Raw genomic sequence first — 14,936 nt, 5'->3', positions numbered from 1 at the left:
TCTATTAATCCTCACTAAATAATTTCATAATTACAATATCTAAGATGTACAAAAATTTCTATGCCTGCTCCAAGATTTTTTTTTATTGTATTCTATGCTAATAGCTTGCTTTTATAACACTACTACTGATCTCAGGTATTAAGTTGTTAACAAAATATCCTCTATAGGGATATAATTAAGTAAAATAGGTGGCCCCAAAGTAGTATAAGCTGCATGACGTTGAAGAAATTACATTGGCTCGATAAGAGAGCCATTCATCTGGCTTTGCTACCACTTAACTCTGGCTCTGGTTAATCTTTTCATCTTTCTAGTCCTGGTTTTCTTATCTGAGAAAAAAATCTTTAATCTCTAAGGTCCTGTCCAGCTTTAGTGCTTAAAGATACTATATACTCTTGGTAAAGTGTCTTCAGAACTGTGTAATAGAGGTTGAAGGAGCACTATAATTGGTGATTAACATTCAGCCCCTTGTTACTTATGCAACTTTCTGCAGCGGGTTTGAATTTCTCCCCAGAAAATGGGTTATCTTCTATCACATCATCAGTCTGCAAATTTTTCAAGCTTTTTTTTGTTTTGTTATTTGAAACGGAGTCTTGCTCTGTCGCCCAGGCTGGAGTGCAGTGGCATGATCTTGGCTCACTGCAACCTCTGCCACCTGGGTTCAAGCAATTCTCCTGTCTCAGCCTCCCAAGTAGCTGGGACTACAGGTGCACGCCACCATGCCTGGCTAATTTTTGTGTTTTTAGTAGGGAGGGGGTTTCACCATATTGGTCAAGCTGGTCCCAGACTCCTGACCTCAGGTGGTCCACCCACCTCAGCCTCCCAAAGTGCTGGGATTACAGGCGTGAGCCACGGCACCCGGCTGTTTTCCAAACTTTTATGCTCTGCTTCTTCTCGAACACTTTGCCACTTAGAAATTTCTTCCACCAGATACCTAAATCATCTCTCTCAAGTTCAAAGTTCCACAGAACTCTGTGGCAGGGGCAAAATGCCACCAGTCTCTTTGCTAAAACATAGCAAGAGCACCTTTGCTCCAGTTCCCAAGTTCCTCATCTCCATCTGAGACCACCTCAGCCTGGACCTTATTGTCCATATCGCTATCAGCATTTTGGTCAAAGCCATTCAACAAGTCTCTAGGAAGTTACAAACTTTTCCATATCTTCCTGTCTTCTGAGCCCTCCAAATCTCTAGGAAGTTCCAAACTTCCCCACATTTTCCTGTCTTCTTCCGGGTCCTTGAAACTGTTCCAACCTCTGCCTGTTACTCAGTTCCAAAGTTGCTTCCACATTTTCAGGTATCTTTACAGCAGTGCCCCACTACCTGGTACCAGTTTACTGTATTAGTCTGTTCTCACGCTGCTAATAAAGACATACCCGAGACTGGGTAATTTATAAAGGAAAGAGTTTTAATGCACTCACAGTTCCACGTGGCTGGGGAGGCCTCACAATCATGGCGGAAGAATAAGGAAGAGCAAAAGGACATCTTACATGGTGGCAGGCAAGAGACCATTTGCAGGGGAACTCCCTTTATAAAACCATTAGATCTTGTGAGACTTGCTATCACCGGAACAGCACAGGAAAAACCTGCCTCCATGATTGAATTACTTCCCACTGGCTCCCCCCATGACATGTGGGAATTATGGGAGCTACAATTCAAGATGAGATTTAGGTGGGTGCACAGCCAAACCATATCAGTAAGCATGATGGATTAATTGGTCACTGGTAACTGACTCAATCTCCACTCCTCTGGTTACATGATGGAGCTGAAAATTCCAACCTTCTAATCAAGGATTGGTGTTTCTGGTGACTAGCTCCCACCCTAAAGCTATCTAGGGGCCAGCCAAGAGACACTTCCTTAGAACAAAAGATGCTTCTATCACTCTTATCACTCAGGAAATTCCAAGGGTTTTAGGAGCTCTGTGTCAGGAACTGGGGGAAAAGACCTGATCTTTCTTTTCTTTTCTTTTCTTTTCTTTTCTTTTTTCTTTTTCCTTTCCTTTCCTTTCCCCTTCCCCTTCCCCTTCCCCTTCCCCTTCCCCTTTCCCTTTCCCTTTCCCCTTCCTTTCCTTTCCTTTCCTTTCCTTTCCTCCCTCCCTCCCTCCCTCCCTCCCTCCCTCCCTCCCTCCCTCCCTCCTTTCTTTCTTTCTTTCTTTCTTTCTTTCTTTCTTTCTTTCTTTCTTTCTTTCTTTCTTTCTTTCTTTCTTTCTTTCTTTCTTTCTTTCTTTCTTTCTTTTCTTTTCTTTCTTTCTTTCTCTCTTTCCTTCCTTCCTTCCTTCCTTCCTTCCTTCCTTCCTTCCTTCCTTCCTTCCTTTCCTTCCTTTCCCTCCTTCCTTTCCTTCCTTTCCTTCCTTTCCTTCCTTTCCTTCCTTCCTTCCTTATGATACCACAGCAAGAAATCCCACTCTTTGGTTAATAAGAGTTAAAAGTTAGTATCTGCTTGATAGAAAAAAAGCATAATACTCAATAGGTTGCATAAGACTTGGTGAGAAGAAAGAGGAAGAACAGCAAAAACATGGAAGCCAAAGACACTTGGATAAGTGTAAATGAATTCAGTACTCTAGATAATAAAGCACGTGATGAATTCAGTACTCTAGATAATAAAGCATGTGATGGGAGAAAAAGGGAGGTGCTAGATTAGAAAACTTGGTAGGCAAGAGCCAAGACCTTGGAGGCTTTTTATGCCTTGGTAAGAAATTTAAATTTAAATGTTAGCCTGTACTTAAGCTTTACATTGCATCAGAATAAGTTGAAAAATATGTAAAAATGCAGATTGACCCAGGAATATGCATGTTTAGAAGCATCCACAAGTAACCCTGACACAAGAAATACTGCTTTTGGCAGTGAGGAACGTAAAAGTTTTATGTAGAGATGTAAGGTTAGAGTTACAATTTAGAGTGGATTGTTTCAGTTGCCAAGTCCTAGAACTAACATAGGCTGAAACTGAGGCAATTGTGGTTGGGATAGACAGGATGAGATAGATTAGAGAAATATATAAAAAGTAAAGTGGTAGAGGCCCGATGATGGATTATGAGGTGAAATAAAGATAGAAGACTGGTTAACTCTTGAAGACTTTGAGCTTGGTTGGGCTGAGTAGATGGCAGATGATATTAACAAAAATACAAGAAGTAAAGCTTTGGTGGGAAGATGAGTTCAGTTGTGGACCAGCTGAGGTACGTAATCCTGTGGAATATGAGCAAACATGTTCCAATTAGGCAATAAGATATCCAAGAAGACCAGTGATGAAAATATCCTAAAGTAATGTTTGTAGTCTCTTGAAGCTGTGAGAGAGATGACATCACCGAAGGAATGCCCATGGAGACAGATGCCAAGGACAGAACCCTGAAAGCCCCCATATGTAAGGGGTAAAAGTAGAAAAGGAGAATTTGACAGACTGAAAGGAGCAATCAGAAAGCAATTTGTGGAAGACCAGTAGAAAATAGTGTGCCAAAAGTTTTAGGAAAAAATCAATGGTCCAATTCTGTCAAATACAACTGAGAAATTCGATAATACAAAGAAAAGTGTTATGAGTTGGTAGTGTGGAAGCCACCTGTGACTTTGGCTAGAGTAGTTTCAGTGGAGAGGTGGGACAGAGAAGCCTGATTGAGGTAGGTTGAAGAAAAATTGATCAAACAGAAATAGTGAATATAAGCCAGGTGTAGTGGCTCACACCTGTAATCCCAGCACTTTTGGAAACCAAGGCGGGAGGATTGCTTGAGCCCAGGAGTTCGAGACCAGCCTGGGCAACATAGTAAGAACCTCTCTCTCTCTCTCTCTCTAAGTATATATATATATACACACACACACATATATATATATACACACACATATATATGTAAAGAAACAGTGACAATAGAGTATTCATTTTCATAAGAGTTCTCATGAGTAGAAGGAGAAAAAGGATTATATCTAGATGGAGGAATGCAAGGTCAAATATTTTTCTTGTTTTTAAAGTATGCAGTAGTCTTGAAAATGTTTCTGTGCTAAAGGAAATGAACCAAAGTAATGGCATTGGGAAAGAGATAGAAGATAAAAGTGAGACAGGAGATCATTGATAGGAACAGGTCTCAGGGGACTGGTCTAAAACACTAAATAAGGAGTTAGTCTGGTAAAGGAGAAGTTAGGCTGGCCAGGAAGAGAATTAACTCATCCTCTGTGACTTAAATATCTATTTCCTGTTATAATTTAACCTTACTATACAGGATGACATTCCCATTCTTTACTCCAGGAGAACTTATAAAGTGTATCCAATGTGCAGTTTTATCAATTTGTCTTGCATAGATAAAAATTTATATTTATATACAGTATAACTTATATTTGGATATTACAGTATGTCATGTAATTTAGTTAAGACTAATCTGTTGCCCTGACTACTATAGAGATTAGCAAAAACCTTTCTTCAGAAAGGATAATGTGTCTTCTGTGTCTTTTAAAATTCTTTCTTCTTTTTACAGCTGTTAAGCACATAGTGGGCCCTCAATAAAATGACACCTAACATAGGATTTGGAAGATGTGTGAATTACAAAGATATAGCCCAAAATATAAAATGTACTCATTATTCAGAGTTTAAATTCTTTGAACTTATTAACTCTAAAAATTAATACCAGTTTTTAATAGGTACCTTTTACCATACCAGAATTCAACTTGTCACTAAGCATAACAGTGTTTTTTTCTTTTTTCTTTTCTATTTTATTTCTTTTCACATCAGACAGTTAATGTGCTGATATTGAAACAAGGTTTAAAGGAGGCACATCTCACACAAAGCATGAAAACCCAGTCATCATGCTTATGAACCACAAAAGGATTCCTAGGCATAAGAATATGGTTTGGCCATTAAGAAAAAAATTGGACTGGGCATGGTGGCTCATGCCTTTAATAACAGCAGTTTGAGAGGCTGAGGCGAGAGGATCGCTTGAGCTCAGGAGTTCAAAACCAGCCTGAGTAACATAGTGATACCCTGTCTCTACAAAAAAATTTTTGAAAGGAAAAAAATTGTCTTTGATGATAACTTGGTAGACTTCCAGCTGGGAGCATCTTTATTTTATTTTATTTTATTTTATTTTATTTTATTTTATTTGTATTTATTTATTTATTTATTTATTTATTTATTTATTATTTTTGAGATGGAGTTTTGCTCTGTTGCCCAGGCTAGAGTGCAGTGGTGCGATCTCAGCTCACTGCAACCTCCACCTCGCGGGTTCAAGCGATCCTCCTGCCTGAGTCTCCTGAGTAGCTGGGATTAGAGGTGCCCGCCACTGCGCCCAGCTAATTTTTGTAGTTTTAGTAGAGACGAGGTTTCACCATTTTGACCAAGCTGGTCTCAAACTCCTGACCTTGTGATCCACCTGCCTCGGCCTCCCAAAGTGCTGGGATTACAGGAGTGAGCCACTGCGCCTGGCCAGCATCTTTATTTAAAAGCATGTATTGTGAAGCTCCATGTGAGAATAGAATGCTACCTTGAGTATATAGTGAGGTGCAGGGAAAAGTCCAGGCTACTGTCTTAAGGCCAGTTATAAATCCTTGATGATTTCAAATTTGTTGGATTCTTTTGATGGTGATGATAGTGGGAGAAAGAAATGTGCACATCAAAAGGGATTTACTAGAGAAAAAGCTGTGAACTTTTGAAAGGTTTTTGATAAGTGTGCCAAATTGCTTTCTAGAAAAGTTGTATTAGTTTACACTTCCATCAGTAATAGCAGTGAGTATGCTCCAGACATCATTTTCCAAATATCAAAAATTACATTCTCATTTTAGAAGAAGTTAAGACTGGCATTGTATAATAGGACAGCTATGTATCAATCTTTGTATATCCCTGAAGCTTTCAGCCATTGAGTTCTGTAACCAAATGACTTCCTGTACATCTTAAGAAGCAAATAATGCAGTTTTTTCCTCAATTGAAATGTTTGGAGATGTTTGTTTGTTTGTTTTTCTCATTGAAGCCTGTAAAGTTTGAGTTCATTTTAAAGTTTTGGGGAAATTTTCAAGTTCTGATTTCATCTCCCCAGTGTACTTTTCATAATTATTTCATTTTATTAATAAAGTAGGGCCAGGTATGGTGGTGGGCCAGGTGCAGTGGCTCACACCTGTAATCCCAGCACTGTGGGAGGCTAAGGCGGGCAGATCACGAGGTCAGGAGTTCAAGACCAGCCTGGCCAACATGGTGAAACCCCCATCTCTACTAAAAATACAAAAATTACGTGGGTGCGGTGGCAGGCGCCTATAATCCTAGCTCCTCGAGAGGCTGAGGCAGGAGAATTGCTTGAACCTGGGAGGCAGAGGTTGCAGTGAGCCAAGATTGTGCCACTGCACTCCAGCCTGGGTGACAGAGCAAGACTCTGTCTTAGGAAAAACAAAGAGAGAAAGAAAGAGAGAGAGAGAGAAAAAGAAAGAAAGAAAAGAAAAAGCAAGAGAGAGAGAAAGAAAAAAAGAGAGGAAGAAAAAGGAAGGGAGGGAGGGAGGGAGGGAGGGAGGAAGGAAGGAAGGAAGGAAGGAGGGAAGGAAGGAAGGAAGGAAGGAAAATAGGCACTACAGATTGTTCACAATTCCCTAACTGCATTTAATATAAGGATTTTTATTTCTCCTTTTCACTGAAAAACTATCCTACTATTCTTTGGTGGCCAACTGATCACAAACTTATTTTATAGCTACTATAACTGAGGTTTGGGAAATCTTCAATACGTCACATGTACAGATGCTGGCAGTGTATCAAATTCTAGTTTCTAATCTTTAGTTCTTTAAAAAGTCTTTAGTCACTTTGTTATTCTTACATTTCATTTGTGATAATTGGTTAACATGTTTGTATTTGAAGGCATTAATCACAATTTAGAATATATAATGGGCACATAGATACTACTCCGTATCTTTTAGATTTCCTTATACTTATGAAAGATGTTATTCAGAATTCAATATGTTCATTTTAGTTTGATATAAATATTTTTCTGGAAAGAAAGAATGGAGCCATAAATGAATTGTTATGGGATATACTGTTTGGTCCTTTGGGCTCAAGGCTTAATATTAATAAAAAGACCCCGGAACTGAGCCAGGAATCCCCAGGTCTAGCCCTAATTGGCTTTGTAACCATGAGCAAATTCATTTATCTTTGTATCTTTATAAAATGTCCTACACAAAAAATGTTATTTTTATGAAAGTATTACTCAAATATGAGGTAGTGTTCTTAGGGAGAAGAAAAAACCTTTGCCTTTGAGAATTGGGATGGAAGGGAAGTAAGTTTCTTAACTAATTCAGCCTGTACTATTGGAGAAGGCAGCACAGTGTAAAGCAAGAGTCAGAATTCATTTGCTTGCCAAAGCCAGGCGGGGAGCATGAATATATGAATTGGGCCTATATAAGATTTAGGGAATTGTTGGAGTCTCTGTATATCTCTTGTCTAAAAATCAGATTAATTAAAAATACATACCATGAAAGTTATACAGAACAGTTCTACAGGGAGTATTCTTCCTGTAAGCTTCCAGTTTTCGACCTCTGGTTTAAAGAAGAAATGGGCCCGGTGTGTTGGCTCATGCCTGTAATCCCAGGCCGAGGCAGTTGAGTTGCTGGAGTGCAGGATTTCGAGACCAGCCTAGGCAACATAGCTTGAGACCAGCATCGGCAACATATTTCATCTCTACAAAAAGTAGAAAAATTAGCTGGGCGTGGTGGTGCTTGCCTGTAGCCCTAGCTACACGACAGACTGAGGTGAATCACTTGAGCCTGGAGGGTCTAGCCTGCAGTGAGCTGTGATTGTGTCACTGCACTCTATCCTGTGTACTGTTCAGCAGAGTGCCCAACATGTAGTAGGCACTCAATGATGTTTGATGGCCAGCTAGCTAAATGGATAATGGATGGATGGATGGATGGATGGATGGATGGATGGATGGATGGATGGATAATCGAATGAATGACTAGAAGGCTCTTCATCCTAGCAGCATGTGTATATAGTATATGGAGTTGTCTTTGCAATTGGTTTGCTCTTATTTTTGAGTCTTATGAGCAAAATATTTTATAACAAATTTTTGAAAACATCTTTTATCTTTTTAACATTTTAGTCTCTTACATCTTTAGGTGTCAAAATTTAGTATGCCCAACATTAAATTTGTGGCAATGCTTTCCCCAGCTTAATTTTCATGAGCTTTGACTGGGATTTGGAAACATTGCATCTTGTTTTGATGATTTTCTGACCGACTGGAAGCCTCAAATGGATGTCACATGCTGTTAGAGCAGACTTCTCAAAGAAAAAGACAGTTGATCTTCTTTGTTTCAGGTGGTCTGTTCTCTCTCAGGTTAGGTTTTGTTTGATTTGGGGAGTATTTATTAACTTTAGGGAAGAGTTGTATTTTCTTTCTAATATCCATTTGTTCACAATAACACCTAGTAGGCATTCAGTTCATATTGGAATGAATGAGAAAATGAGCAGCACATCAATTGTAACAAATGTACCACTTTGATAGGAGATGTTGATAATGGGTGAGGCTATATGCATGTGTGGAGGCAGGGGCTGTATAGGAAATCTGTCCACCTTCTGTTCAATTTTGCTGTGAACCTAAAACTTCTCTAAAAAATAAAGTTTATTTAAAAAAAAAAAAAAACAACAGAAAGCACTGTAGAGAAGTGGAAACAGCATGAGCCTCTGAATAAGAAAAACCTGTTTAAATACTGATTCTGCCTCTTATACTTATCACTCATCTTGGATAGATAACATGGCTGAGTCCGTGTATATCTGTAATATGGAAATGATAATACTTAAACTATATTACGGATTTTCAGTATTCTTAGTTTAAAATAGGTCAACATTCTGATTTTTTTGTTTGGAAAATATGGTCATGATATTTCAGCTCTTGGACTTTTTACCATGGAATTTTAAAACCATATACTTCTGGACACATTTTAAAAAATAAAATGTACAGAAAAGAGATGTGGGGGGAAGTCATATAATGTAGCCACCAATTTGTGCAGTTTGTATAATTGTGACAAATAACACAATGCTGTATTTGTTAAGTTTTCCTGTGATTGACTTCAGAATATCAATGAATCTTGAACCAGACTTTTTCTGTTATTCACTTGCTGCTTTGAGCTTGTTTCTCTGCCTATCCATTTTTTATATAGCTCAGAAAATTAAACAATTGAGATCTTGAGTTTCGTATTATACCATTAATTTGCTTATTACAATCATAGCATAGTATATTTAGTAGGACACAGCTGGATTTTCTTTTTGTTGCATATGCCTTATGGTAATACTATGACTAGTAACTCATTATTTAATATGGAATATCTACGATAGTGGAAATCTAGAAGAAATATGAGTGCTGAATAAGGTAATAAAGGAGATTTATAGTCTATACTTATTTCATCTTTGCTTCCATCTATTTCTCCAATTGTTTTTTTAAAATCTTCATCTATTGATTGATTTATTCTAAACATATATTTTGAACATCAACTATATGTCACACACTGTGCTAGGCAATAAGTATGCACTGATGAATAAACCAGGCATAATTTCCTCATGAAGCTTGCTTTATCTGTAGCAGTAGATGGAGTTTCGCTCTCGTTACCCAGGCTGGAGTGCAATGGCGCGATTTCGGTTCACTGCAACCTCTGCCTCCCGGGTTCAAGCCATTCTCCTGCCTCAGCCTCCCGAGTAGCTGGGATTACAGGCATGTGCCACCGCACGCAGATAATTTTGTATTTTTAGTAGACACGGGGTTTCTCTATGTTGGTCAGGCTGGTCTCGCACTCCTGAACTCAGGCGATCCACCCTCCTTGGCCTCCCAAAGTGCTGGAATTACAGGCATGAGCCACCGTGCCCGGCCTCTTTGTTCTTTTAAAATGTACAATTATTACTGACTGTAGTCACCCTGTTTTGCTCTCTTCCAGATAAAGTCTTGCTCTGTCACCTAGGCTGGAGTGCAGTGGCGTGATCTTGGCTCACTGCAGCCTTGACCTCCTGGACTCAGGCAATCCTCGCACCTCAGCCTCCCAAGTAGCTGGGACTACAGGCATAAGCCACCATGCCTGGCTAATTTTTTAATGTTTTGTAAAGACAGGGTCTCAATATGTTGCCCAGGCTGGTCTTAAACTCCTGGACTCAAGCAGTCTGCCTAATTCCCAAAGTGCTGGGATTACAGGTGTGAACCACCCTGCTCAGCCAAATACTAGGTCTTATTCATTCTGGGTTTTTTTTTTTTTTTTTTTGGTACCCATTAACCATCCCTACCTCCCCTTCACCTCTCTGCTACTCTTCCCAGCCTCTGTTAACCACCCTTCTCTATCTCCATGAGTTCAATTGTTTTGATTTTTAGATCCATAAATAAATGAGAATACAAGATGTTTGTCTTTCTGTGCCTGGCTTATTTCGCTTAAAGTAATGACCTCCGGTTTCATCCATGTTGTTGCAAATGACAGAATCTCATTTTTTAAATGACTGAATAGTACTCCATTGTATATAAGGGCCACATTTTCTTTATCCATTCATCTGTTGATAGACACTTAGGTTGCTTCCAGATCTTGGCTATTGTAGATAGTGCCGCAATAAACATAGGAGTACAGATACCTCTTTGATATACTGATTTCTTTTCTTTTGGGTATCTACTGAGCAGTGGGATTGCTGGATCATATGGTAGCTCTATTTTTAGTTTTTTAAGGAACCTCCAAACTATTCTCTATAGTGGTTGTATTAATTTACATTCCCATCAGCAGTTTACAAGGGTTCCCTTTTTTCCACATCCTCACCAGCATGCATTATTGTCTGTCTTTTGGATAAAAGCCATTTTATCTGGGCTGCGATGATATCTCATTGTAGTTTTGATTTGCATTTCTCTGATGATCAGTGACGTTGAGTACCTTTTCACGTGCCTGTTTGCCATTTGTATGTCTTCTTTTGAGAAATGTCTGTCAAGTCTTTTGCCCATTTTTTAATTGGATTATTAGACTTTTTTTCCTGTAGAGTTGTTTGGAGCTCCTTATGTGTTCTAGTTATTAATCCCTCGTCAGATGGGTAGTTTACATTTATTTTCTTCCATTTTGTAGCTTGTCTCTTCACTTTGTTGATTGTTTTCTTTGCTGTGCAGAAGTTTTTTACCTTGATGTGATCCCATTTGTCCATTTTTACTTGGGTTGCCTGTACTTGTGGGGTATTACTCAAGAAATCTTTGCCCAGTCCAATGTCCTGGAGAGTTCCCCCAATGTTTTCTTGTAGTGGTTTCATAGTGTGAGGTCTTAGATTCAATTCTTTAATCCATCTATGTTTGATTTTTTTTTATGTGGTGAGAGATAGAAGTCTAGTTTTATTCTTCTGCATATGGATATTCAGTTTTTCAGCACACTTTTTGAAGAGACTGTCTTTTCCCCAATGTATGTTCTTGAGGTTTAACTCACAGGCAACCTAAGCAAAAATGGACAAATGGGATCATATCAAGGTAAAAAGCTTTTGCACAGCAAAGAAAACAATCAACAAAGTGAAGAGACAACCCACAAAATGGAAGAAAATATATGCAAACTACCCATCTGACAAGGGATTAATAACTACAACACATAAGGAGCTCCAAACAACTCTATAGGAGAAAACATCTAATAATCCAATTTTGTCCTTGACACCTTTCCCAAAAATGACTTCACTATAGATGTGTGGATTTCTTTCTGGATTCTCTATTCTGTTCCATTGGTCTAGGTGTCTGTTTTCATGGCAGTAGCCTGCTGTTTCGGTTACTATTCCTTTGTAGCATAATTTGAGGTCAGGTAATATGATTCCTCCTTTTTTTTTTTTTTTTCTTAGGCTAGCTTTGGCTATTCTGGGTCTTTATGGTTCCATATAAATTTTAGGGTTGTTTTTCCTATTTCTGTGAATATCATTGGTATTTTGATAGAAATTGCATTGAATCTGTAGATTGCTTTGTGTATGTACTATGAACATTTTCACAGTATTGATTCCTCCAATCCATGAACATGGAATATCTTTCCTTTTTTTTTTGGTGTCCTCTTCAATTTTTTTCATCAGTGATTTATAGTTTTCATTATAAGCATGTGTACAAATTTGTAATTACAAATCATGATAATTCTATGACTGAAATAACTAGGGAGCAGTACATAGATTGGATGTTAGGCAAGGCCTTCATGATGGAGTTATACCGAGTGAAGTTTGAAGAGTAAGTAGGAGCCAGCCATAGGGTAAAAGGAAAAGAGCTGTTTAAACAAAAGGCATATTCAAAGCCCCAAGGTGGGAGAGAGTTTGGCATGTTTGAGGAGGTTGAAGGGAGGGCAATGTGGCTGGATCATAATGTAGTGGGGCTGAATGAGGAAACTATGGAGAAGTAGGCAAGGATGACATCATGCGAGGCTTTACAGACTATAATAAGAAGTTTTGATTTTTTTTCCCCAAGAACTATGGAAATACAACTGAAAGGTTTTCAACATGGGAGTGACCATGTTTGTGCTTTCAAAAGATATTTTTGGATGCTGTGTGGAGAAGAGACTATAGGAGATAAGGGTGGAAAGAAGGAGGAGGCCAGTAGGGAGGCAATTGCAGATAACAGGTGATACTTGGAGATGACAAGAGTTATATAAAGTTAAGATATATTTTGCATATAGAACTTGCAGGGCTTACTGATAAGCTGGACAGGAGGCTTGAGGCAAAGGGTCAAGGGTCACTTTAGATTTCTGATTAGAGCAACTGAGGTGTGTGTTTGCATTGCTTTCTGAGATAAGAAATACTAGTCCTGGGCAGGCTTATGGGGAGAGAATGGAAGTTGAAATGGGGAGTATAGTTCTGACATGATAAGTTTCAGATGCCTGTGAGACTCTCAGTGGAGATGACACATAGTTGAATATATGAGTTCAGAGTTTAGAGAGAGTGATATACAGACAGTCTCCAACTTACCATGGTTTGGCTTAATGATTTTATGACTTTATGATTTTTTTGACTGTATCGGAACTTAGCCTCGTAAGTTGAGGAGCATCTGTACATTCGGGAGTCACCAGCAAATAGCTGATATTTAAAGTCCTGGGACTAATGGGATCACTTGGGGGAAAGTTATAGAGAGAGAAAAGAGGGCTCAGGACCAGCCCAATCTTTTGAAAATCTGCAGCATTATAATTAATTTAATTTTCTGACTGAGTTAGATGTTATCTGACAATCACAGAGAATTCTGCATCTCCATGTTGTTTTCACAGCTCATAAAGGCAATTTAATTATTTATTTGTAAATAATTAAAGTATAGTCTGTTCTCATGCTGCTATAAGGTCATACCCAAGACTAGGTAATTTATAAAGAGGTTTAATCAACTCGCAATTCAGCATGGCTGGGGAGGCCTCAGGAAACTTACAATCATGGTGGAAGGCAAAGGGGAAGCAAGGCATCTTCTTTACAAGGTGACAGGAAGGAGACGTGCCAAGCAAAGTGGGGAAGAGCCCCTTATAAAACCATCAGATCTCATGAGAACTCACTCACTATCATGAGAATAGCATGGAGGTAACTGCCCCCCTGATTCAATTAAGTCCACCTGCTCTCTCCCTTATGGGGGTTATAGGGAGTACAATTCAAGATGAGATTTGGGTGGGGACACAAAGCCCAACCATATAAAAATATTTATTTATAAAACCAAATTTATTTTGTAAGTTAAACGTGTTAATCTGAAACCCACCCACCCCCTCCCCATTTTTTTGAGACAGAGTCTTGCTCTGTCACCCAGGCTGGAGTGCAGTAGCACAATCTTGGCTAACTGCAACCTCTACCTCCCAGGCTCAAGCTATTCTCCCATTTTGGCCTCCTGAGTAGCTGAGACTACAGGCACGCACCACCATGCTCAGTTAATTTTTGTATTTTCTGTAGAGATGGGGTTTTGCCATGTTGCCCAGGCTAGTCTCAAACTCCTGAGCCCGTCCGATCCACCTGCCTCAGCCTCCTGAAGTACTGGGTTTACAGGCATGAGCCGTTGCACCCAGCCTGAAAACCCCTTTTAATAAAATATCTTTCTTTAGCCTATTAATAAACTTTTCTGGAAACCAAATATTATTTTGAACACTTCCCTCTTAAGGGAAAACAAATGTAGAAAGGGAGGAAGCTTGACCAAATATCTCATGTGCCAAGAACTTTCCCTAGAAGCTTGTTTAAGTCAGTCAGTCACTGATAGCAATTTCTGTTCTTGTCTATAACCTCTTCTAAAAACGGAATGGAAAATGGAAGGAAACTTTCCCTTAGATGGGGATTTCCAATTAATTTAAATTTGCTCTATTCAGGTCCTATGTCCTATACCAATAGTAAAAGTTGATTGATGTTTGCCTTGGTAGGTGATAATGCTACAGCTCAACCTTTCTTCTGGATTTGTGGCTTTGTTTTTTATATTTCTTTTCTCCATATGTTTGTTCCATGTATTTTTTTGGAGTTTTTTTGTTTGTTTGTTTTTGAGACGTAGTCTGGCTCTGTCTCTCAAGCTGGAGTGCAGTGACGCAAGCTCAGCTCATTACAACCTCCACCTCCCGGGTTCAAGTGATTCTCCTGCCTCAGCCTCCTGAGCAGCTGGGATTATAGGCGTGCGCCACCACACCCGGCTAGTCTTTGTATTTTTAGTAGAGATGGGGTTTCGTCATGTTGGCCAGACTGGTCTCGAACTCCTGACCTCATGGAATCCGCCTGCCTCAGACTCCCAAAGGGCTGGGATTACAGGTGTGAGCCACTGCGCCTGGCCTCTTTGGAGATTTTTCAGTTAGATGTACATCTTAAAGATTTTTTATTTAAAAAGTCGTATTAAAACCAATCCTACCCAATTCTATTTCTCTTGGCTTTTTAGGTAACCCATAAGTAACTATGGATATTTTGTTTTGCTTGCAGGTTAGCTTGCTTGCCTCGTTAACTCCGTAGCTCTAAAACTTAGCAAAGTTAATTTTAAAAATTGTTCTTTCTAACATGAAGCACTTCAGAGTTCTATTACTTTCACCTTACTGTACCAAAAAATA

The 14,936-nt window shown here is 39.1% G+C and overlaps 2 protein-coding genes and 1 non-coding gene across 5 annotated transcripts in view; 1 reads left to right on the top strand and 2 right to left on the bottom strand.

Moving 5' to 3' along the window:
• Positions 1-14,936, top strand: part of SSH2 (slingshot protein phosphatase 2) — a 306,380-nt gene that overhangs the window by 40,652 nt on the left and 250,792 nt on the right. The gene's annotated exons all lie outside the window — the stretch shown is intronic.
• NSRP1 (nuclear speckle splicing regulatory protein 1) overlaps positions 1-14,936 on the bottom strand; it is a 554,990-nt gene that overhangs the window by 301,807 nt on the left and 238,247 nt on the right. The window lies entirely within an intron of this gene.
• On the bottom strand, positions 4,696-4,798 carry LOC126940064 (small nucleolar RNA U13). Its single transcript, XR_007720587.1, has one exon. It is a non-coding gene; the product is annotated as a small nucleolar RNA U13 (small nucleolar RNA).

The sequence above is a fragment of the Macaca thibetana genome, chromosome 16, assembly GCF_024542745.1.
Source record: "Macaca thibetana thibetana isolate TM-01 chromosome 16, ASM2454274v1, whole genome shotgun sequence".
Taxonomy (NCBI): Eukaryota; Metazoa; Chordata; class Mammalia; order Primates; family Cercopithecidae; genus Macaca; species Macaca thibetana.
The sequence above is the reverse complement of the archived record's forward strand: the minus strand, read 5'-3'. Positions and strand labels throughout refer to the sequence as shown.